Source organism: Nerophis ophidion, linkage group LG04, assembly GCF_033978795.1.
Source record: "Nerophis ophidion isolate RoL-2023_Sa linkage group LG04, RoL_Noph_v1.0, whole genome shotgun sequence".
In the NCBI taxonomy this organism is placed as follows: domain Eukaryota; kingdom Metazoa; phylum Chordata; class Actinopteri; order Syngnathiformes; family Syngnathidae; genus Nerophis; species Nerophis ophidion.
Genome location: NC_084614.1, coordinates 43,236,405 through 43,262,130, shown reverse-complemented (window position 1 = coordinate 43,262,130; position 25,726 = coordinate 43,236,405). Strand labels below are relative to the sequence as shown.

At 41.6% G+C, this 25,726-nt stretch overlaps 1 protein-coding gene across 2 annotated transcripts in view; it reads left to right on the top strand.

The window, feature by feature from the left end:
* Window positions 1-25,726, top strand: part of dscama (Down syndrome cell adhesion molecule a) — a 349,961-nt gene that overhangs the window by 69,027 nt on the left and 255,208 nt on the right. The gene's annotated exons all lie outside the window — the stretch shown is intronic.

Here is a 25,726-nt window from a genome sequence, read left to right as displayed (position 1 = left end):
TGTTAACACTGGAGGCAGCTCAAACTTATTTTAATGCAATGATTATGTCTCGTTTTTATTATTGTATAACATGTTGGTCGCAGACAAGCAAAATTACTCTGAGGCCATTGGAAACTTTGCACAAACAATCGCTCAAAATTCTTGACCGAAAACCACAACACCATCATCACTGTTCAGTTCTCCAAAAATATAGATTGTTAAATTTAGCTAATATTCAAAGATTAGCATCAATACGAATGGCCCAGCGAATCCTAAATAACACCGCACCAGCGCCACTTAAGCACTTTGTCCAGTTTACATCTGCTGTGTCGGTCAGAAACACGAGAGCCTCCACCAGGGGGCAGTGTAGCATACCCAGATGTAAAACAACTTTTGCACAATCAGCCTTTTCATATAAAGCCATAAAAGATATGGAACAACCTCACAACAAATTTGAAAAGTTTAACAGTTTACTTTACATTTACAATTGAAGTTAAAAAGTGGCTTTGGAGCAATCAAAGCTGTACTGAGGTGGGCACTGTGTTTGACAGATCAAATTAATGTGTATTATATTTATCCATGACAGCATTTTTGTTGTAAATTGTGAGGTGTGTGTGTCAAAATCATTGTTGTTTTTGTTGTTTCACAAATGATGACAGATGTGAACAAGAGCATGTATTGTCTTTGTGTGATGATGTAAATGAGATGTGGTTGTATTGTATATTAAGTATGTGTCCATGAAAGGGCATTTTATGACTTTTTTCAATTTGATTATGTGATATGGTATGATTTTATTGTAATGATTTTATTGCATAATTGTTGTATCTTTTTAATTTAGGTAGCCAGGGACTGCAGACGGAAATGAGCTATTTAGCTATAATCTGGTACAGAGCATACTGTATCTGTCTTTGAACTTGATGTTTCCGTGCATTGTCCCTTTAAATAAAGACTAAACTGTGCTGCACAGAGGATTCTGGGAGATGTAGTTTATTTCAGACTCTGCCAACGCTTAGGCGCCGAAAAAACTACACCCCAAGTTTTTGTTAGATATTTTTATGCAGACTTTGAAACCGAAATACTGAGGTATCTACAATACCATTACACCAATACTAAGTAGTGCATGAGGCTCACAATATAAGGGCCCTGGGTTTGATCCCAGACTCAGGGTCTTTCTGTGTGGAGTTTGCATGTTCTCCCCATGACTGCGTTGGTTCTTTCCGGTTATTCCGGCTTCCTCCCACCTCCAAAGAGATGCACCTGGCGATAGGTTGATTGGCAACACTAAATTGGCCCTCGTGTGTGAATGTTGTCTGTCTATCTGTATTGGCCCTGTGATAAGGTGACCACTTGTCTGCTTATTCAGTGAAATGAAAAGAAATGTAAAATCGATATACATAAATAAAGAGGCATCAATAATCGATTTCTAATGGAATCGTAGCTTCTGAATTGTAACCATAATCAAATCGTGAGGTCCCCAAAGATTCCAACCTCTATTAATAACCGGAAAAACACTCAGAGTGTTCACCTGTACTAGGTCCTATCTCCAAATTGTAAAACAATCCTGGAAGAATAAAAATGATTGCTCAATCCCAAAATGTAATCACTTGTTCGTTATCCCATTTCTGACACTTCCTGAAAGTGTCATCAAAATCCACCAATAAGTTTTTCAGCTATGTTGCTGACTAACTAACAAACGAAAGAAAAGCAAACCCCCAATTAATCGAAGGAAGAATGAAACTGCCATGTCCGTTAGTGTTTGTATTGTTAGACTGTTGCTTTCAGCCAGGCTCCAAGAGGCTCTTGCCAGTAAGGATGTGAATCTCACAATAACTCACAAATCAATTTGATTCCGATACATGTGGTAAAAAAAATCGATTCTCGATTCAACACAATTCTCGTAATATATTATTTGGTAAATACATTATTTATGACACATTTTAAAAACAGGTTACAATTTAGCTCCTCTTGGCTGCTGACATTTGACGTAAACACGCGGCGAGTAAGCATGGAGAGGTTGTAAAAACACTTTTTTTTAATACATTCTGGAAGTTTTTTGAATTGATCGGAAAAAATGTTAGTTGCGAACTAAATGTGATCTTTTTCCTGGCACTCACATACATTAGTTTAAATATGGCTAAGGACATGCATCATTGTGGGTTTCTTGCACGTCATCTTCATTCCTAAAGGAAAATCTAATCTGCAGTAGTGAATTAATCTGCCATTTTTAAAGGCCTACTGAAACCCACTACTACCCACCACGCAGTCTGATAGTTTATATATCAATGATGAAATATTAACATTGCAACACATGCCAATACGGCCTTTTCAGTTGACTAAATTACAATTTTAAATTTCCCGGGAGTTTCATCTTGGAAACGTCGTGTAATGATGACGTGTACGCAGGATGTCACGCGTTTTTAGGAAGTATGAGCGCTGCACACACACACACACACAGCTGAAAGCCGTCTGCTTTAGCCACATAATTACACAGTATTTTGGACATCTGTGTTGCTGAATCTTTTGCAATTTGTTCAATTAATATTGGAGAAGTTAAAGTAGAAAGATGGAGTTGGGAAGCTTTAGCCTTTAGCCACACAAACACACGGTGATTCCTTGTTTAAAATTCCTGGAGGTGAAACTTTATTATGGATCAGAGCGCGGTCAAGCGAACATGGATCCTGACCACTTGTCAACAGGCAGGTTACGATGTGAAAATTGTGGTAAAAAGTTGCTTCTTACCGGAGAAAAGCATAGCTTGTGCCGTCCATAGCTGCCGTAGACTCCCCTGAGACACTGGCGTCAACACACCCGTGGAGACACACCTCCGACAATCAGGTACTAGTTAACTCACTAAAACACTAGCAACACAATAGAAAGATAAGGGATTTCCCAGAATTAACCTAGTAAATGTCTCTAAAAACATCGGAATCCGTCCCAATGCAATCGCATTTTTTTTGTTTTTTTTCTAGTCCGTCGCTATCAATATCCTCAAAGACAAATCTTTCATCCTCGCTCAAATTAATGGGGAAATTGTCTTTTTCTCGGTCCGAATAGCACTTTTTGTTGGAGGCTCCCATTAAAAAAAATGTGGATATGTGAGGAGGCATCACACTTGTGACGTCATTGTCTGCGACTTCCGGTAGAGGCAGGGCTTTTCTCTTAGCACCGAAAGTTGCGAACTTTATCGTGGATGTTCTCTACTAAATCCTTTCAGCAAAAACATGGCAATATCGCGAAATGATCAAGTATGACACATAGAATGGAACTGCTATCCCAATTTAAATAAGAAAATCTAATTTCAGTAGGCCTTTAAGTAGTCAGTTAGAAGCGTCTCTTTCTCTGACATGAGTGCCTGACTGTTTCGATTCCTTATTTAGCCTCTGATTGGCCAGTCTGCAATATTTCACCCTCACCTTAGCCAATTGTGACTCATCATACGAACATCAAGCAATCATCATGAATTTTCTCCGTATGTATGGATGTTCTCATTCATCCAGGTCATTGTATTTTCTCCCTTTTTTGGGGGGGGCCTGACTTTGCAGTCCATATTCTCTCTTTGTAGCTTGTAGCTTTTTTGTAATGTACCGAGCTACATTTGAAACTTTTATTGATTGAAACTTATATTAGTAGATTGCACAGTACAGTACATATTCCGTACAATTGACCACTAAATGGCAACACCCGAATACATTTTTCAACTTGTTTAAGTCGGGGTCCACGTTAATTAATTCATGGGTCTAAAAGTAGCTAGGTTACAGGAAAAGCTACTTGTTAAAAAAAGTAGCTAAGCTACCGCCAAGCTACTGGAAATGTAGTTAAGCTACACAGCTTTGCTAAATGTAGCTTGATACTGCCTATCTGCCAGCTAACTAACTAACTAAGTAGCTAACTACCTAACTAACTAACTAACTAACTAACTAACTAACTAACTAACTAACTAACCAACCAATGAACTCCATACATCCCGATTGATAATTATTGAAACAGTAACATTCAGTGTCTTAGGATTTAATTGCATAAAGGCATCATGTCATGCTTTTGATAGCAATTTTAAGGCTAAAAGCCTGATAGAAATATTTTATTAGCTTGTTTTATATGAATTCATAGAATAAACAGAGTTCAAAAAGTTGAGATTTCAATATTTAACAACCTATTAAGGCATGAGCTTAGAAAAAAAAGCTTTTGGAAATTAACTTACCTGACACACTGAGGAAGCCATATCTTGGGACAGTCACATGACAAACACTCCCATGTGTTTCCTTTACTTCACTTAAAGGCCTACTGAAATGAGATTTTCTTATTTAAACGGGGATAGCAGGTCCATTCTATGTGTCATACGTGATCATTTCGCGATATTGCCATATTTTTGCTGAAAGGATTTACTAGAGAACATCCACGATACAGTTCGCAACTTTTGGTGCTGATAAAAAAGCCTTGCCTTTACCGGAAGTGGCAGACGATGACGTCACATGTTGATGGCTCCTCACATATTGACATTGATTTTATAGGGAGCCTCCAGCAGCAAGAGCTATTCGGACCGAGAAAACGACAATTTCCCCATTAATTTGAGCGAGGGTGAAAGATTCGTGGATGATGATATTGATAGCGAAGGACTATAAAAAAATCCATCCATCCATCATCTTCCGCTTATCCGAGGTCGGGTCGCGGGGGCAACAACCTAAGCAGGGAAACCCAGACTTCCCTTTCCCCAGCCACTTCGTCTAGCTCTTCCCGGGGGATCCCGAGGCGTTCCCAGGCCAGCCGGGAGACATAGTCTTCCCAACGTGTCCTGGGTCTTCCCCGTGGCCTCCTACCGGTTGGACGTGCCCTAAACACCTCCCTAGGGAGGCGCTCGGGTGGCATCCTGACCAGATGCCCGAACCACCTCATCTGGCTCCTCTTGATGTGAAGGAGCAGCGGCTTTACTTTGAGTTCCTCCCGGATGGCAGAGCTTCTCACCCTATCTCTAAGGGAGAGCCCCGCCACATGGCGGAGGAAACTCATTTTGGCCGCTTGTACCCGTGATCTTCTCCTTTCGGTCATGACCCAAAGCTCATGACCATAGGTGAGGATGGTAACGTAGATCGACCGGTAAATTGAGAGCTTTGCCTTCGGGCTCAGCTCCTTCTTCACCACAACGGATCGGTACAACGTCCGCATTACTGAAGACGCCGCACCGATCCGCCTGTCGATCTCACGATCCACTCTTCCCTCACTCGTGAACAAGACTCCTAGGTACTTGAACTCCTCCACTTGGGGCAGTGTCTCCTCCCCAACCCGGAGATGGCATTCCACCCTTTTCCGGGCCAGAACCATGGACTCGGACTTGGAGGTGCTGATTCTCATTCCGGTCGCTTCACACTCGGCTGCAAACCGATCCAGTAAGAGCTGAAGATCCCGGTCAGATGAAGCCATCAGGACCACATAATCTGCAAAAAGCAGAGACCTAATCCTGCGGTCACCAAACCGGAACCCCTCAACGCCTTGACTGCGCCTAGAAATTCTGTCCATAAATGTTATGAACAAAATCGGTGACAAAGGACAGCCTTGGCGGAGTCCAACTCTCACTGGAAATGTGTTCGACTTACTACCGGCAATGCGGACCAAGCTCTGGCACTGATCATACAGGGAGCGGACTGCCACAATAAGACAGTCCGATACCCCATACTCTCTGAGCACTCCCCACAGGACTTCCCGAGGGACACGGTCGAATGCCTTCTCCAAGTCCACAAAGCACATGTAGACTGGTTGGGCAAACTCCCATGCACCCTCAAGAACCCTGCCGAGAGTATAGAGCTGGTCCACAGTTCCACGACCAGGACGAAAACCACACTGTTCCTCCTGAATCCGAGGTTCGACTATACGGCGTAGCCTCCTCTCCAGTACACCTGAATAAACCTTACCGGGAAGGCTGAGGAGTGTGATCCCACGATAGTTGGAACACACTCTCCGGTCCCCCTTCTTAAAGAGAGGAACCACCACCCCGGTCTGCCAATCCAGAGGTACCCCCCCCGATGTCTACGCGATGCTGCAGAGTCTTGTCAACCAAGACAGCCCCACAGCATCCAGAGCCTTAAGGAACTCCGGGCGGTTCTCGTCCACCCCCGGGGCCTTGCCACCAAGGAGCTTTTTAACTACCTCAGCGACCTCAGCCCCAGAAATAGGAGAGTCCACCACAGATCACCCAGGCACTGCTTCCTCATAGGAAGACGTGTTTGTGGGATTGAGGAGGTCTTCGAAGTATTCCTTCCACCTATCCACAACATCCGCAGTTGAGGTCAGCAGAACACCATCCGCACCATACACGGTGTTGATAGTGCACTGCTTCCCCTTCCTGAGGTGGCGGACGGTGGTCCGGAATCGCTTCGAAGCCGTCCGGAAGTCGTTTTCCATGGCTTCCCCGAACTCCTCCCATGTACGAGTTTTTGCCTCAGCGACCGCTGAAGCCGCACGCCGCTTGGCCTGTCGGTACCTGTCCACTGCCTCCGGAGTCCTATGAGCCAAAATGACCCGATAGGACTCCTTCTTCAGCTTGACGGCATCCCTCACCGCTGATGTCCACCAAGGGGTTTTAGGATTGCCGCCTCTACAGGCACCAACTACCTTGCGGCCACAGCTCCGATCAGCCGCCTCGACAATAGAGGTGCGGAACATGGTCCACTCGGACTCAATGTCCAGCACCTCCCTCGTGACATGTTCGAAGTTCTTCCGGAGGTGGGAGTTGAAACTTTCTCTGACAGGATACTCTGCCAGACGTTCCCAGCAGACCCTCACAATGCGTTTGGGCCTGCCAGGTCTGTCCGGCATCCTCCCCCACCATCGCAGCCAACTCACCACCAGGTGGTGATCGGTAAAAAGCTCCGCCCCTCTCTTCACCCGAGTGTCCAAAACATAAGGCCGCAAATCCGATGACACAACTACAAAGTCGATCATGGAACTGCGGCCTAGGGTGTCCTGGTGCCAAGTGCACATATTGACACCCTTATGTTTGAACATGGTGTTTGTAATGCACAAACTGTGACGAGCACAAAAGTTAAATAACAAAACACCACTCGGGTTCAGATCCGGGCGGCCATTCTTCCCAATCACGCCTCTCCAGGTTTCACTGTCGTTGCCAACATGAGCGTTGAAGACCCCCAGTAGGACAAGAGTATCACCCGGGGGAGCACTTTCCAGTACTCCCTCGAGTGTACCCAAAAAGGGTGGGTACTCTGAACTGCTGTTTGGTGCGTAAGCACAAACAACAGTCAGGACCCGTCCCCCCACCCGAAGGCGGAGGGAGGCTACCCTTTCGTCCACTGGGTTGAACTCCAACATGCAGGCTTCAAGCCGGGGGGCAACCAGAATTGCCACCCCAGCCCGTCGCCTCTCACTGTCGGCAACGGCAGAGTGGAAGAGAGTCCAGTCCCTCTCGAGAGAAGTGGTTCCAGAGCCCTTGCTGTGCGTCGAAGTGAGTCCGACTATATCCAGCCGGAACTTCTCCACTTCGCGCACTAGCTCAGGCTCTTTCCTCCCCAGTGAGGTGACGTTCCACGTCCCAAGAGCTAGCTTCTGTAGACGAGGATCGGACCGCCAAGTGCCCTGCCTTCGGCTGCCGCCCAGCTCACATTGCACCCGACCTCTATGGTCCCTGCTATGGGTGGTGAGCCCATTGGAGGGGTGACCCACGTTGCCTCTTCGGGCTGTGCCCGGCCGGGCCCCATGGGAACAGGACCGGCCACCAGGCGCTCGCCATCGTGCCCCACCTCCGGGCCTGGCTCCAGAAGGGGGCCCTGGTGACCCGCGTCCGGGCAAGGGAAATCTGGGTCCATGTTTTGTCTTCTTCATAGAGGTCTTCGAGCTGCTCTTTGTCTGATCCCTCACCTAGAACCTGTTTGCCTTGGGAGACCCTACCAGGGGGCATAAAGCCCCTGGACAACATAGCTCCTTGGATCATTGGGACACGCAAACTCCTCTACCACGATAAGGTGGCAGCTCAGAGAGGAGTATAAAAAAATAAAATAAAAAAAATAAAGTTAAAAAAAAAAGGCAATTGCATTGGGACAGATTCAGATATTTTTAGACACATTTACTAGGATAATTCTGGGAAATCCCTTATCTTTCTATTGTGTTGCTAGTGTTTTAGTGAGTTAACTAGTACCTGATAGTCGGAGGGGTGTGTCCTCGGGTGCCTTGAGGCCAGTCTCTGAGGGAAGTCGACGTCAGCTGCATGGACGGCGCAAGCTCAGCTGATCTCCGGTAAGAGACGACTTTTTACCACAATTTTCTCACCGAAACCTGCCGGTTGACAAGTGGTCGGGAACCATGTTCGTTTGACCGCTCTGATCCATAGTAAAGATTTACCTCCGGGAATTTTAAACAAGGAATCACCGTGTGTTTGTGTGGCTAAAGGCTAAAGCTTCCCAACTCCATGTTTCTACTTTGACTTCTCCATTATTAATTGAACAAATTGCAAAAGATTCAGCAACACAGATGTCCAGAATACTGTTAAATTGCGCAATGAAAAGAGACGACTTTTAGCCCCAAATGGTGCTGCGCTAAAATTTCCTGACAGTCTGTGACGTCACACGCACGCGCCATCCTTCCGCGACGTTTTCACCAAGAAACTCCGCGGGAAATTTAAAATTGCAATTTAGTAAACTAAAAAGGCTGTATTGGCATGTGTTGCAATGTTAATATTTCATCATTGATATATAAACTATCAGACTGCGTGGTCGGTAGTAGTGGGTTTCAGTAGGCCTTTAAAGTAACGCACAAAACTGTGACGGACACATTTTAGCGCATTCATGACACATGTAACTGAGGATTCTTATGGGTGAAAACATTTTTGAACAGTTTGCCTATAAGAATATAAAAACATTTCCACTGAATTAGTATGCGTCTTTGGGGAGACAAAGGAAAAGTTGGCACTCTGCAAGACAAAGCGTAAAGCCTTGTAAATGCTGTCAGAAAAATCAAGCAGCCACCAATCCACCGCTCTTCTACGTACTAAATAATGGATGATGGAACCCTATGAGTTCGTGAGCAAATGGTCCTTATTCATGTTTCGGTGCGTGCATCCAACCGTTCTCATCTTAGTCTGCAACGCACACATTATAAGTGCTTTTTGGATCCGTGTTTGTGAGTCCAAACACAACAATGTCCCAACCCTTCTTAGGTCAATTCTGAATCATTTGAATTAATCCAATAACCAACACGTGCATGGAAAATATGAACTATTTTAATGGTTTTTCTCTCATTGATATACATTGTAAACATGCAGTTGGGATGATGTACGTGGATCTTTGGAATTTGACCATTTGGAGTTGTTGCATGACACAAAGTGAAAATAAAAACAGTTACATTGTGCTTATTTTTTTGTTAGTAAGGTCATTTTTTAATGAGCTGGTTGTCTTTTATTGTTTAATTGAATTGTTTCTACATTGGTATTATACTAAGCAAATGTTACAGCAGTGCAGATAATCAACCCTATTATTTTAACAAATTTGATAAACATATTTTGCCCGAATGCAGCTGGGATAGGCTCCAGCACCCCCCGCGACCCCGAGAAGGACAAGCGGTAAGAAATGGATGGATTTGTTCATCAGAGGTCAAATGTCAACACAGGGGAAATCTCTATTGGTTTAATGTTGTGGTGTTTGCTTGGCATGCAGTGAGGCCTTCAGGTGCAGTGACTTACATGTACAGCTTAAATTCAAGTATTCGTCGCATTAAATACTAATAATGTATTCCCATCAGTCAATTATCTTTTGAATGCACTGCTTCCAGTACATGTATGTCAGTTTCTTTTTGTACGATTACATTTCAGCGTCTAAGTGGTGCCATGTCAATGTAATCTGCTCAGGGCCTGCACAATCAAGGGTGCTGGCCCAATGTCACTTAAACTACTGCATCATACCAATGGGGCTGTTTATTTAACCAATTAGATAATTGACTTTTTACCATGAATTGATTAACGCGGACCCCGACTTAAACCAGTTGAAAAACTTATTTGGGTGTTACCATTTAGTGGTCAATTGTACGGAATATGTACTGAACTGTGCAATCTACTAATAAAAGTATCAATTAATAAATCAAAAGATTTCAGATTGCAGCACTGCTGATTTGTAGCGTCATTTAAAAAGTCACCCACTCGAGAATAAAGAGTACTTTAAACTCCGTTGGGTACCACACCCACAAAATGCTGAAGCAACTATTTCCACATCAACACCGAAAGGACATATACTATTTGATATACAGCTAATTTTTATGTGACACTTATTGAAATATCTTGTGTGACATCATGCACAAAAGTGCACTTTATTTGTTTTAAACTATTGTAGTGGCATTCTGTACAAAAAGTGCACTTTAATTTTGTGTTGTTTTGATATGTCATCTTCGTGGCATGCACAAAAGTGCACTAATAGCCTGTTTTAAAATGTGACAATCCTGCACTTCCTGTTTTGAAATGACATGAATGTTTGTGCCACAGCGTAATAACTGTTTAATAAATACACTTTTGGTCAATTGACTTAGTTGTGATTTCCCTCACTGTATGAAAGTTTAAAATGAGCATATATTAATGCAGTATGAAGAAGAATGTTTTTATGTAGACAAATATTCGGTAATCATCATCCTGCTGTGATTATATGCATCAAGTGTTCATTCAAGGCTAAGGCAAAATATGGAGATATACAAACCCCGTTTCCATATGATTTGGGAAATTGTGTTAGATGTAAATATAAATGGAATACAATGATTTGCAAATCCTTTTCAACCCATATTCAGTTGAATATGTTACAAAGACAACATATTTGATGTTCAAACTGATAAAAAGTTAAATAATCATTAACTTTAGAATTTGATGCAGGCAACACGTGACAAAGAAGTTGGGAAATGTGGCAATAAATACTGATAAAGTTGAGGAATGCTCATCAAACACTTATTTGGAACATCCCACAAGTGTGCAGGCTAATTGGGAACAGGTGGGTGCCATGATTGGGTATAAAAACAGCTTCCAAGAAATGCTAAGTAATTCACAAACAAGGATAAGGTGAGGGTCACCACTTTGTAAGCAAATTGTCGAACAGTTTTAGAACAACATTTCTCAACGAGCTATTGCAAGGAATTTAGGGATTTTACCATTTACGGTTCGTAAAATTATCAAAAGGTTCAGAGAATCTGGAGAAATCACTGCACGTAAGCGATGATATTATGGACCTCTGATCCCTCAGGCTGTACTGCATCAAAAACCGACATCAGTGTGTAAAGAATATCACTACATGGGCTAAGGAATACTTTATAAAACCACTGTCAGTAACTACAGTTGGTCGCTACATCTGTAAGTGAAAGTTAAAACTCTACTATGCAAAGCGAAAGCCATTTATCAACAACACAGAGGAACACCGCCAGCTTCGCTGGGCCTGAGCTCATCTAAGATGGACTGATGCAAAGTGGAAAAGTGTTCTGTGGTCTGACGAGTCCACATTTCAAATTATATTTGGAAACAGAGGAACAAAGAGGAAAATAACCATCCGGATTGTTATAGTCGCAAAGTTGAAAAGCCAGCATGGGTGATTATGGGGGTGTATTAGTGCCCAAGGCATGGGTAACTTACACATCTGTGAAGGCACCATTAATGCTGAAAGGTCCATACAGATTTTGGAGCAACATATGTTGTCATCCAAGCAACATTATCATGGGCGCCCCTACTTATTTCAGCAAAACAATGCCGAACCACGTGTTACAACAGCATGGCTTCGTAGTAAAAGAGTGCGGGTACTTTCCTGGCCCGCCTGCAGTCCAGACCTGTCTCCCATCAAAAATGTGTGGCGTATTATGAAGCGTAAAATACGACAACAAGACCGCGGACTGTTGAAGGACTGAAGTTGTACATCAAGCAAGGTAAAGAATTCCATTTTCAAAGCTTCAACAATTAGTTTCCTCAGTTCCCAAACGTTTATTGAGTGTTGTTAAAAGAAAAGGTGATGTAACACAGTGGTGAACATGCCCTTTCCCAACTACTTCGGCAGGTGTTGCAGCCATGAAATTCTAAGTTAATTATTATTTGCAAAAAAAAAACGTTTATGAATTTGAACATCAAATATCTTGTCTTTGTAGTGCATTCAATTGAATATGGGTTGAAATGGATTTTGTGTTTGGGTCCTATTTTTAGGAACACTAACACAAAACTTCACATTATTATGTCTGATTGAATGCTAAAAACGTTATGACAGACCGCCTTAGGAAACGAAATGGAATTTTACATGTTCTACCCAAAATGTACATGAATATAAAAAAATGTGGGATTTACAATATTAACAATGACCGATAAAACACTGAATATTAACAACATATGAATGTCACACCCCCTCTCCATCCACATTATTTACAATCAAGCGAAACACAACATAAATGCAACTAACACGACACGGGGAAATATAAACGCGAAGATTAAAAAAAAAAAAACAACCTACAATCTGATATCATATCACTTTTCTTGTAGAACTTTGTTGTAAAAATCTCTTTCCGCGTTTGTCCCTGACACGAGCGTTTCAGGGCGCTCTGGGAACACTCTGTGGAAACGCTCCCCAACCACACTGCTTGGTACCTCACCTGAACTGCTGTGACTTAGATGACCATAGTAACTAATTAGATTACCATAGTAACTAGTATATCATTCAAAAGCACAGCTTCCAACCATTGAAATACTTTGTATAGTTTAAGACTTTCGGTCATTGGAAAACATCACTGCGCATCATAATGGCGGCTACAGTTTCCATCTTAAAGATCTAAAAAAATTATTTGTCCGGCGGGCCTGATTGAAAAGCTTAAAGGGGAACATTATCACAATTTCAGAAGGGTTAAAACCAATAAAAATTAGTTCCCAGTGGCTTATTTAATTTTTCAAAGTTTTTTTCAAAATTTTACCGATCACGCAACATCCCGAAAAAAGGCTTTTAAGTGCCTGATTTTCGCTATACGTGAAGCCACCGTCTATTTTCCTGTGACGTCATCCAGTGAGATACATGCTATCCAGGCGGATAGCACAGCAAGATATAGCGACATTAGCTCAGATTCAGACTCGGATTTCAGCGGCTTATGCGATTCAACAGATTACGCATGTATTGAAACGGATGGTTGGAGTATGGAGGCAGATAGCGAAAACAAAATTAAAGAAGAAACTGAAGCTATTGGTAAAATGTGCAGACCAAATGTTCGGGACTTTCGCATCTTATGACACTGGATAAACTTAAATCCGTTGATTGGTAAGTGTTTGTTTGGCATTAAATGTGGGTGGAGGGAAACACTGGATGCAAATATAGCTACAAATGTACATACAGCTAGCCTAAATAGCATGTTAGCATTGATTAGCTGGCAGTCATGCCACGACCAAATATGTCTGATTAGCACATAAGTCAATGAAATCAACAAAACTCCCCTTTGTGATTTCATTGACTTTATTGTTGGAAATGCATCTGCATGTTATCCATACATCTCTGTGCCATGTCTGCCTTAGCAATGTCAGTAAATAGCATGTTAGCATTGATTAGCATGCCGTGCTAATCGATGCACATTTTACATAAATCAACTTGAATCCGTCCCTGATCGTGTTGTTACACCCTCAGACAACACACCGACGAGGCATGATGTCTCCAAGGTACGGAAAACAGTCGAAAAAATGGAAAATAACAGAGCTGATTTGACTCGATGTGTATAATGTGTTTGAGAAAATGGCCGATTGACTACCTAGGTGACATCACGTTGTGACGTCATCGCTCCGAGAGCAAATAATAGAAAGGCGTTTAATTCGCCAAAATTCACCCATTTAGAGTTCGGAAATCGGTAAAAAAATATATGGTCTTTTTTCTGCAACATCAAGGTATATATTGACGCTTACATAGGTCTGGTAATAATGTTCCCCTTTAACGGGCTGCATGTGGCCCCCCGGCCTTTATTTGCCAGGTCTGCTCTATGGTGTGTAGTGTAACATATTTACATATTCCCTGTCCTCTAGTCTTCCAGTGAAATTGATACTTCTAATGGAGGTGAGGAATACCGCTTTCGTAGCTGAAGTGTAGAGGAACATTGTGTTGCTGATGTGTTTGTTCGCTTGTTGCTGTTAAATTTACGATCCGCACATGATTATCACAAAATAACAATCGTTTATAGTAGTTAAAGACGGCATAAGTCTATTCCAGACTGTTAATAATAAAAAAGGTTAGTGATTTTCATACCTACCATTGTTCTCGTTTTGACTCATTTCACTTGATCAAACCTGTTCTAACGTTCCACACTCCAAAAAGACAAAAGTATGCTTGATTCCTGCAGATATCATATCGGTATGGGCCAATTCTTAATGTTACAATACTGGTATTGTATTCGAAGTGAAAAAGTTGTATCAGGACACACCCAACCAATACACTGTTGTTGTTGTGTGAGGACTACTACTTATTTAATTTCTAATCACAAATACAAACTTGTGACAAATATCAGCATGAGTGTAATAGCGTAGTGGGAGCAATTCCGTGCGAAACCTTCCAAAAACCTGCAAAAACATTCCATTTAAGGAATAAGTTTGATTGTAATGGATTTAGTGGTTTCTGGACACATCAACGTGAACACTTTCATTGTATAAAGCTGGCCAGACAAGACAGAATGAACTGTGTAGGTTTTGATAAAAAAAAAATCTCAGCCCATGCATGTAACCTATTTGCACTGCAGATATTATACTTTTTAGACATATTCACACATATTTGATAAACATATTTGGGGTCATTCCACCGAAGTTTTTTATGTGCTTTTTGTAACGCTCAAAATAAACTTCAATTTTAAACATTTTTTCTCCGAAATCTGATAAAAACACATATTGCGCTATTTTAAATGACGAAGATCATATACTTGAGGAACAGGACTGAAAGTAACATGAGTGAGTTTTTTTAGCATAGCATTAGTAAATACATACATACAACCACATTGCATTTATCCTAATAGTATGTTGACATACTTTGCAGTAATTCAACCAAAAATTGTATTAAAAAAAATGAAAAAAATAGTTTAGGTAACAGGACGGTGTAGCGTTGTTCACCCCACTCAGTCATAGATAAACATCTTAGGCAACTTTATTACATTTTTATACAAATTACCTAAGCTGACGATGACTCGTGAGAAACAGGACTGAAAGTAACAGGAGTGAGTTTATAGCGTATAGTGTGCAAATACATGAACTACAGCCACATGTTTTTCATGATAGTAGCTAACATGAAAAAAGGTAACGGCACTGCGCTGAGACTGGTTTTTACATTTACAACTTGGAGGTAATGATTGCTGGCAAATTGTGGTTGAACCAGTTAGTATTACCGTTTCAAATTAAAATGATCATAAAACTGATTGATTACGGCGCATCGATAAAGTCATGGACTGGTGACACGGCTCATTTAATGGAGAAGCAAGCTAGCGCGCTGATCGCTACGTAGTGGCTAGCACCCATAGCACTGCCAATTGCTAGGTAGCTATCTAAACGTATACAAACACATTGCTGTCTGAGCAGCTAAACTATTCAGTTGTGCATCTTAAACCCACGGATCAAGCTTTTACTTATGTTTTTTTTTCTTTATTTTGTTCAAATATTTCACTTTGTATAAGTACTTTTTGAGCAAGTGTAACGATTTTGTGAACAATATTGTGATATTAGTGATAACCGTGATACTTTTGTTCACAATAATCTTTATATGTAATGCTCATCTCATTATTATTCTTGTTATATTTTCCATTCTATTTCCATTTGTACCCCCTTTATTTACTTTTTACTTACTGCGCACTGCTGCTGGAATTTTAATTTTCCTGAGGGAACTTTCCCGAAGGAATCAATAATATACTATCGATCGACCGACCTACCTACCTACCGGCCTACCTGCCTACCTGCCTACCTGCCTACCTACCTACCTACCTATAGTATCTATCTTACATCCCTAGTAGTTTCCATTTTATTTCGATTCATATTTCAATTATTTACTTTTTAAATTCGATCTCAATTCTGCACACTGCTGCTGGAATTTTAATTTTCCTGAAGGAATCAATAAAATGCTATCTATCCATCTACCTATCTATCTATCTATCTATCTATCTATCTATCTATCTATCTATCTATCTATTTATCTATCTATCTATCTATCTATCTATCTATCTATCTATCTATCTATCTATCGATCTATCTATCGATCCCGACCGACTGATCGACCTACCTACCTACCTACCTATCGACCTACCTACCAACCTACCGACCTAACTGTCTATAGTATCTATCTTATATCCCTAGTTGTAACCTTTTGTGACATCATGCATTAAAATAAATCTCCTGTGTGTCAAAGTTTGTTTGTGACGAACCCCATGATGCAGAGATGGAGGCAGGCATTGGATAGGAAAACAGGATTTAATTTACAACACTACGACAAAAAACAAACAAAGAGTACAAATAAAAAGCATGCACGTGGGCGAATAACAAACTAAGGGAGCTAGCATTGGAGCTAGGAAACAAAAAGGAACTTAGCATGGAAGCCAGCAAGAATCGAGCATGAAACAAAAGTCGTACATGTAATATAAAAACAAACTTGGAAGCAGGGAACTAAAGGCAATAAGCTAAAAAGCGCAATCAAACATAGCTTACCGCAACGCTGAATAGATAAGACAAGATACGACACGACAGGAGCGATCACACATCACAAGAGCGACAAGACGTGTCCTCGACAAATCAATAATCCCGCACTGACTAAAGGAACAAAGCAGGTAACATAGGATTGGCCTGATTGACACCAGGTGTGGCCAGGTGCCAATCAGCCACAGCCGAGGGGAAACAAAGCACTCAGGGAGACAAACAGGAAGCTGAACCAAAATAAGAGTGCTGACAGGAACTAAGGACAGGAAATACTAAACACACAGAGGAGAAACTAAAACACAAACTGTCAGTGGCAAGCCTGACACTGTGATTGTTGCACAATATTTCTAGCAGACTGATAAGTATTCACTATGTACAGTATGTCTTGAAAAATCAGTAGTATTGCTTTAAATATATTTTTTAATATTCCTATAGTTTGCCGCTGATCAAATAAAATAATCTACAACTCAAAGCACTGCTCAACAAGAAGTTGTAGAATTGAAATGTTTCACCATATTAAGGTGCAACACAGCAGCAACATTGTAGTAAGAATGGGATAGTGGTCCGTATAATATGCTGACATGACAAAAGAGACACTATGAGGGGCCTGAATGACCACTTTCTTTGTCAGGGTCATGTGATTAAAAGCGATAAAAGTGGCCTTTGACAGTCAACAAACAAGTCTTTCATCAGGGAGATGCTGTTTTTTTTTTTAAAAGGGTAGACTTGCAGGTTGTTTGCTACAGGGACGTGTTGCCACGGAGAGGAGCTCGCTGCGGCTGTTTGCTGCTCCCCAGGTGCAGCTTTTGCCGCAGTCACTGAGGAGGCCTTGTAGTCGTTTGCCTCAGCCTGATGCTGCCTACTCTACATTCAGCAGCAGAGGGCCAAGAGGGGGCAGACCCCCTCAGTACCACTGCAGACTCACGGACACACACACACACACACACACACACACACACACGGGGGGGGGGAAAAAGCAAAAAAAAACAAAAAAACAGGCTTTCTTTTCATTCTGCACACGTGCTGAGCATCATTGCCGTTGGCCATCGCACAGATCTATTTTCTCAGTTCTCTGTATTGACGTTGGCACACATAAGCCTTGTTTGGAACAAGCAGCATGTTTTTTTTGTGTTTCCATTGTGACGTATTGGAAGATATCAGCTCGCATAGAAGATCTCTGATACAAGCCGTCCTGCAGCGTGTTCACTTCTTCAAAGCTGGACAGTCAGTTAACAGCTATGTATCTATGTAACCCTCCTATAGGCTACTAGAAGCTAGCAGCTACACAGCAGATAAGCACACAATAGCACACAAGCTAAACATACATAATGAGTCATTAATTGAACAAAATTGCAGGCTAAAACACTACTTTTGGCAATACACATACAGTGGGGCAAAAATGTATTTAGTCACCCACCGATTGTGCAAGTTCTCCCACTTAAAATGATGACAGAGGTCTGTAATTTTCATCATAGGTACACTTCAACTGTGAGAGACAGAATGTGGAAAAAAAATCCAGGAATTCACATTGTAGGAATTTTAAAGAATTTATTTTTAAATAAATAAACAGGTCCACCTACAGAATCATTGTTATGACGTTTACTTCCTCTAGACCAGGGGTAGGGAACCTATGGCTCTTAAGCCAGATGTGGCTCTTTTGATGACTGCATCTCTCTCTCAGATAAATCTTAGCACAATAGGTAATGAATAATTCCACTGGTAATCACAGTGTTAAAATTAACGTTAAAAATATAAAACATTCTCATGCATTTTAATCCGTCCATTCATTTTTCTACCGCACCTGTTCAAGCAGTCGCATTAACGATAAGACAAATCTTATTTATTATTGGTTAGTTTCCGAATAACAATGTTACTAAAAAGAATAAGAGACTTATTATGCTCTAAAAAATGTCGGTCTTACTTAAAAATGCACTTGGATTCAGTTTTTAAAAAATATGATACAGTGGGGCAAAAAAGTATTTAGTCAGCCACCGATTGTGCAAGTTCTTCCACTTAAAATGATGACAGAGGTCTGTAATATTCACATAGGTACACTTCAACTGTGAGAGACAGAATGTGAAAAAAAATTCCACGAATTCACATTGTAGGAATTTTAAATAATTTATTTGTAAATTATGGTGGAAAATAAGTATTTGGTCAACCATTCAAAGATCTCACTGATGGAAGGATAATGGATACATGGATGATACAGCAGAGGATTGGGAGAATGTCATGTGGTCAGATGAAACCAAAGTAGAACTTTTTGGTATAAACTCAACTCGTCGTGTTTGGAGGAAGAAGAATACTGAGTTGCATCCCAAGAACACCATACCTACTGTGAAGCATGGGGGTGGAAACATCATGCTTTGGGGCTGTTTTTCTGCTAAGGGGACAGGACGATTGATCCGTGTTAAGGAAAGAATGAATGGGTCCATGTATCGTGAGATTTTGAGCCAAAACCTCCTTCCATCAGTGAGAGCTTTGAATGGTTGACCAAATACTTATTTTCCACCATAATTTACAAATAAATTATTTAAAATTCCAACAATGTGAATTCCTGGATTTTTTTTTTCACATTCTTTCTCTCACAGCTGAAGTGTACCTATGATGAAAATTACAGACCTCAGTCATCATTTTAAGTGGGAGAACTTGCACAATCGGTGGCTGACTAAATACTTTTTTGCCCCACTGTATACTTACAGTGGGGCAATACAAAGTCTCCAAGACCGAAACATTTTAGAAAGTATCCAGTAACAAACGTGTCCACATCATTCAACTTTAGTGTCAGTCAAGAGTGTCCAAAGTACAGCCCGGAGCCAACAGAGTGTAATAATAAAATACTTTCTACAGTATTTCCACTCAGTGGACTAACTTGATGTGGAGGAGCGATTGCAAAACGTGCATGCGCAAGCATGCGTGTGCACATTTGTGTAGGTTTAATCAGTCAAAATACCCCTGAACACATGCTGTGCACATGCATGTGTGCACAAGAATGTTAATGTAGAGGATCGATCGCAATATATTTGCCTACGCCAGGCCTAAACTGCCCCCACCAAACCTAGGGAAAACACTATTTTCAATTTAGTATTTTAAATAAGTTGTCATTTATGACGTTTTCCTATTTTTTTTAATTCACATTATAATATTTCTGTCAGGTTTTACATCCATATTCATTTGTCTTTTCTGCATAAATAATCTATCAATGATTACACATATTTTCCATGAACAAATTAACACATTTGATCTGGCCATTTGCAGGACCATCTTGTGTGTTTCACAGTTTGATTCATGTTTGTTGACATTTGGGAATATGTGTTGGAGCTTTACCACTAGCCATTGCTGAGGGCCGCTTACAAGATAAAAGGCCTCTTAAGTATCAAAACGCTCCTGGACATTTTTCCCTGTTTTTGATCTACCCACTGTTTACTCTTTCCATCTTGTCTTTTAAGGCAGATTAAAATCTAGCTATGATGTTTGGACAAAATTAATAACAATTTGGTATTGGTTGCTATGCCAACAATGGTGTCCAATAGCACTGCGACTCTGCACCATACTGAAGCAGAACGAGTCAATAATGTCAGGCAGGGATGTTAAATTAATAGTTCAACATTTATCCATGAAAATATGGAGAAGCTGCTGGAAGGAGATATTAAAAAAGTAAACGACGTAGATTATTACTGTTACTTCATAAAATTCACTTATTTGTAGAACATTTTATTGTATTGTTTTCACACAGCAGGTATTATCTAATAGTTTTTAGTTGTTTTACCGATATGTTACATGTTGAAATTTGTGAACTCAGGATGAATCAATAGTATTTTGATATATTTCAGCGACAAATGTTGATTTTAATTTGGATTACGTAAAGGTTGCGTAACCAACTAAATTTGTAAGCCGTACAGTCGTCCGTTTACCCATTCACAACATTTTTTTTGTTGAGTAAATGGGACGGCGTGGCGCAGTGGGAGAATGGCTGTGCACAACCCGAGGGTCACTGGTTCAAATCCCACCTAGAACCAACCTCGTCACGTCCGTTGTTTCCTGAGCAAGACACCTGAGCAAGACACTTCACCCTTGCTCCTGATGGGTGCTGGTTGGCGCCTTGCATGGCAGCTCCCTCCATCAGTGTGTGAATGTGTGTGTGAATGGGTAAATGTGGAAGTAGTGTCAAAGCGCTTTGAGTACCTTGAAGGTAGAAAAGCGCTATACAAGTACAACCCATTTATCATTTATTTATTTATATATGTAAAGCGTTTTTTTTTACCTTCAAAGTACTCCAAGCGCTTTGACACTATTTCTACATTTACCCATTCACACACACATTCACACACTGATAGTGGGAGCTGCCATGCAAAACCCTAACCACGACCGATCAGGAGCAAGGGGGAAGTGTCTTGCTCAAAGACACAACGTACGTGACGAGGGATCGAACCAGGAACTCTTAGCTTGCTGGCATGGCCGCTCTCCCAACCGTGCAGAGTACGACTGCAAAATAATCCACCGCTGGCCACACAAAGTTGTGAGTGCTAGCAGTATGATAAAGAAAGTGAGAAACATTGTTGAATTAAAAATACACATATACCCTAAAATAATTGTTTTGTCTTAATATTTTTGGGTGTCGGAACAGATAAATTGGATTTACAACATTTCGGATGGAAGACATTTTTCGTACAATTCTGGCCATTTCAAATGGCTTACTAATGAAAATGAAAACTGCATATTTGTAATATAGAAATGTTGTGGCCATCAACCACAGACTTAGGGTCAGTTTGAATATCCTGCCTTCCCCCCTTGTTTTTGTACGTTCCCGTCAATCAAGAGGCGTGCAAATTATCAGCCAGGTGGGGGGGAAGGGCGAAATGCCTCCCTTGAAGCGAAGCAAGCTCGCAGACCTCGAGTGTGTGGAGAAAGATGACAGAACAGAAACCCGGAGAAGCATACAAATTTAAGTAATATGCGTGAATAATGATTTTCATAATAATGGTACTCATGGTTTTAGTCAGACTTCAAACTTTTGTTACTGCACGTAAATATTGGCTTCAAACACAAATACACAATGAAACGCATTCGCCAAAAATGTGTCTTCCAAACGGTCTTCAGGCGAAATAAAAAAGAAAACAAAAGCTCAGGCAAAGCCGAACATCGCTTTTGATGGCATCTTGAAAGTAAACAATCATACTATGTCGCATCTGCCTTACGTCAGGCGAGGGTTGATGACGAAGCGAGACTCGAGCAAAGTACGTATGCTTAGGGCCGTATTTGCAATACTTCGCCATGGCACTAAATGCTAAAGCCAATGGGGTGTTGCAAACAGGGGGGAGTAAACGACACGGACAACAAGGGCCTGGTTTTTAGCTCTATGCATTTATTATATGTATATTTGCAATATATATAATAACCAAACAATAATATTAATGAACAAGGGAATGGAGTGTGACAAAAATCCAAGAGTGTATGGTGTGAGACTCCATCCATCCATTTTCTACCGCTTGTCCCATTTGGGGTTGCAGGGGGTGCTGGAGCCTATCTCAGCTTCATTCAGGCGGAAGGCGGGTACACCCTGGACAAGTCGCCACCTTATCACAAGGCCAACACAGATAGACAGACAACATTCACATTCACACACTAGGGCCAATTTAGTGTTGCCAATCAACCTATCCCCAAGTGCATGTCTTTGGAGGTTGGAGGAAGCTGGAGTACCTGTAAGGAACCCACGCAGTCACAGGGAGAACATGCAAACTCCACACAGAAAATGCAGAGCGCAGGATCGAACCCAGGACCTTCGTATTGTGAGGCAGACGCACTAATCCCTCTTCCACCATGCTGCCCTTAGTGTGAGACTATGTGTAGGAATTAATGAATGTTTCCAGGAGTGTTGAGTGAGAGGTTAGGAAGCCCAGGGGGGAACAAGACAAGCTCGGAGATCTGTGAGACAGGCAGGTTGTCGGGGGTATAGCGAGGCGTCAAAAGGTTTGTGTCCAAGCAGGAAGTCGAGGATCGAGGGAGGCAATCCGGAATCCAGAGGGGAACAACAAGGAAGACAAGACGCACAGCTCGTCGCGTGGAACAAAGGCAGACTGCAGGAAGGACGACAAGGAAGACACGAGACTAATCAAACACGGGGAAGAAAACAAAGAGAGCGAAGAGCAAGATTGCATAGAGCACGATGATGGCTTACGGTACTCCAACAGATGATTACGTTCTGGCCCGGAACGCACGTCTCCATTGGCTTAAGAAGCCGAGAAAGCTGATTGATTGCAGCTGCTTGCTGCCGCCGGAGTGACGCATGCAGGAGACGAGCGGGCGTGGGCGTGTCTCGGGCTGTGCTCGGCGGGATCATTTATGAGTGCACATTTGCATGCTCCCGGGCCGTGACAATGGTAGGGTCTAGTGGGAGAGGGGGAGGGAGGAGAGCGTGATGCTCGGATCACATGACGACAATACTGGTGTGTTCCAAAGATACACAAGACCAGAGGAGGCAATATGCAGGTAAATAACTATTTAATGTAGTGACAAGGAAACATCTAAAGAAGAAAGACGCTTAGAACAGTGGTTCTCAACCTTTTTTCCAGTGATGTCCCCTGTGAACATTTTTTTATTTCAAGTAACCCCTAATCAGAGCAAAGCATTTTTGGTTGAAAAAAAGAGATAAAGAAGTAAAATACAGCACTATGTCATTAGTTTCTGATTTATTAAATTGTAAAACAGTGCTAAATATTGCTCATTTGTAGTGGTCTTTCTTGAACTATTTGGAAAAAAAAGATATACAAATAACTAAAAACTTGTTGAAAAACAAACAAGTGATTCAATTATAAATAGATATTTTTACACATAGAAATCGTCATCAACATAAAGTGCCCTCTTTGGGGAATGTAATAGAGATCCATCTGGATTCATGAACTTAATTCTAAACATTTGTTCACAAAAAAATAAATTTTTTAGCATCAATATTTATGGAACATGTCCATCAAAAAATCTAGCTGTCAACACTGAATACTGCATTGTTGCATTTCTTTTCACAGTTTATGAACTTACATTCATATTTTGTTGAAGTATTATTCAATAAATATATTTATAAAGGCTTTTTAAATTGTTGCTATTTTTAGAATATTTAAAAAAAATCTCATGTACCCCTTGGCATACCTTCGAGTACCCCCAGACTTACGCGTACCCACATTTGAGAACCACTGGCTTAGCAGACCACCAAAGCATAGGGAGGGCTATGCAAACACGAAACTAAAACTGACAGGTTGTAAAACAACAAAACGTAATGCTGGAACACAGCAAAAACTCACAACAGGAGGAAAGAACGTCCGCAGGAATGACTATTCAAAACAAATTCCCGACAAAGAATGGCAGCTCAGACTCAACTTAAATAGACCACATTGCTAACAAAAAGCAGGTGCCTGGATCAGTGCTCAGAGGAAGATGTGAAGCGGTTACGGAAAAACACCAACACAACAGGAAATGCCACCAAAATAAGAGCGCAGGACAGGAACTAACACTAAACACTAACAAACGTGTAACCAGCCGTGTGAGAGTGTATTTAATTGATTGTCGTATTATTAGTATGTTTTTTTCCTAGAATGCAGTAATTGCTGCTATTGCTGCAGCCCGACAGTGAGCTAGCTCGTGGGCGGGGTATGTTTCTGGAGTGAAGCGGGAGACTAGGGCCTCCTCCTTCTCCTCCTTTCTCCTTGTATCTCCTTCCCTACCTCTCTGGGTCGACAGGCAAGATCGGGAAATGTGACGTGTGACTTTTTCCAACATTTGTCATTCTTTCGTCCGCCAGCGGTTGGCCGGAGCATTGTTAGTCACACAGAACAAAATGGGTCATGTGCCCTGTGGAGAATGTCTGCTCGCATGCACTAACACCACCAAACATGCATTCCTACGCATCCTCGCCACACATGGAGCATAACTAGAAGATACAAACATCTGTATGAGGAGCGTCTATGTGGAGCTCGATTAGCCAGATTAAAAGAGGGATGCAGTGAAGGAAGAAAACGATGGGGGAGGAAAATCAATACCTTTGGGCAGGGCAGCATGCGGACCACAAGCTGAGTCATCAAGCTAAAGAATGACAGAAACCAAAATCATAAGTGTAACCAATAGATTGTGTGATGGATTTACTGAACAGACAGTGAAAACAACAACATGCGTGTTGGTGTTGAAGGATCACATAATAAAAATATATAGGAAGAAATTCCACTTCAATTTTTTTACACTCATACAAATACATAATTGAGCTACTCACAGTGTGTAGTGGTCCATCTTAGGAGCCATTTTTAGCAAAAGGTTCCTACGGCGGGACCCTGGATAGCTCAATGGTCAACACTGTGGGCTCCTAATACAGGGATACTGAGTTCAAACCCAATAGAGGGAATCAGTAATCTGGCTGTATGTCAAAACGACATACATTGTGGGGTGTTTCTTCTCCAACACACAGGGTAATGTTATGAAGGGCTTCACGGTGGCAGAGGGGTTAGTGCACTTGCCTCACAATACGAAGGTCTTGAGTAGTCCTGGGTTCAATTCCAGGCTCGTGATCTTTCTGTGTGGAGTTTGCATGTTCTCCTCGTGACTGCGTGGGTTCCCTCCGGGTACTCCGGCTTCCTCCCACCTCCAAAGACATGCACCTGGGGAAAGGTTGATTGGCAACAGCAAATTGGCCCTAGTGTGTGAATGTGTGTGTGAATGTTGTCTCTCTATTTGTGTTGGCCCTGCGATGAAGTGGCGACTTGTCCAGGGTGTACCCCGACTTCCGCCAGATTGTAGCTGAGATAGGCAACAGCGCCCCCCGCGACCCCAAAAGGAATAAGCGGTAGAAAATGGATGGATGGAAGAGGTTCCTATGGCGGATATGATGCACTTGTGTAACAGGACTGAAAGTAGCATAATTGAGTGTTTTTGCATACTATTTAAAAATGTTTTTTAAAATAAACAAATGAGATTTTAACTGCCCAGTCATGTTTGAAATATAATAAAGTAAAGCGAAAAATAGTCGAGTGAACATTCTTTTGTTCTTCCCGTGGCCTGCACAGGATGTGAATGATGCAAATTTCTGTGGACTATGCTATAGTGTTCAGTAGCAGGACTGAGGACTAACAGAAA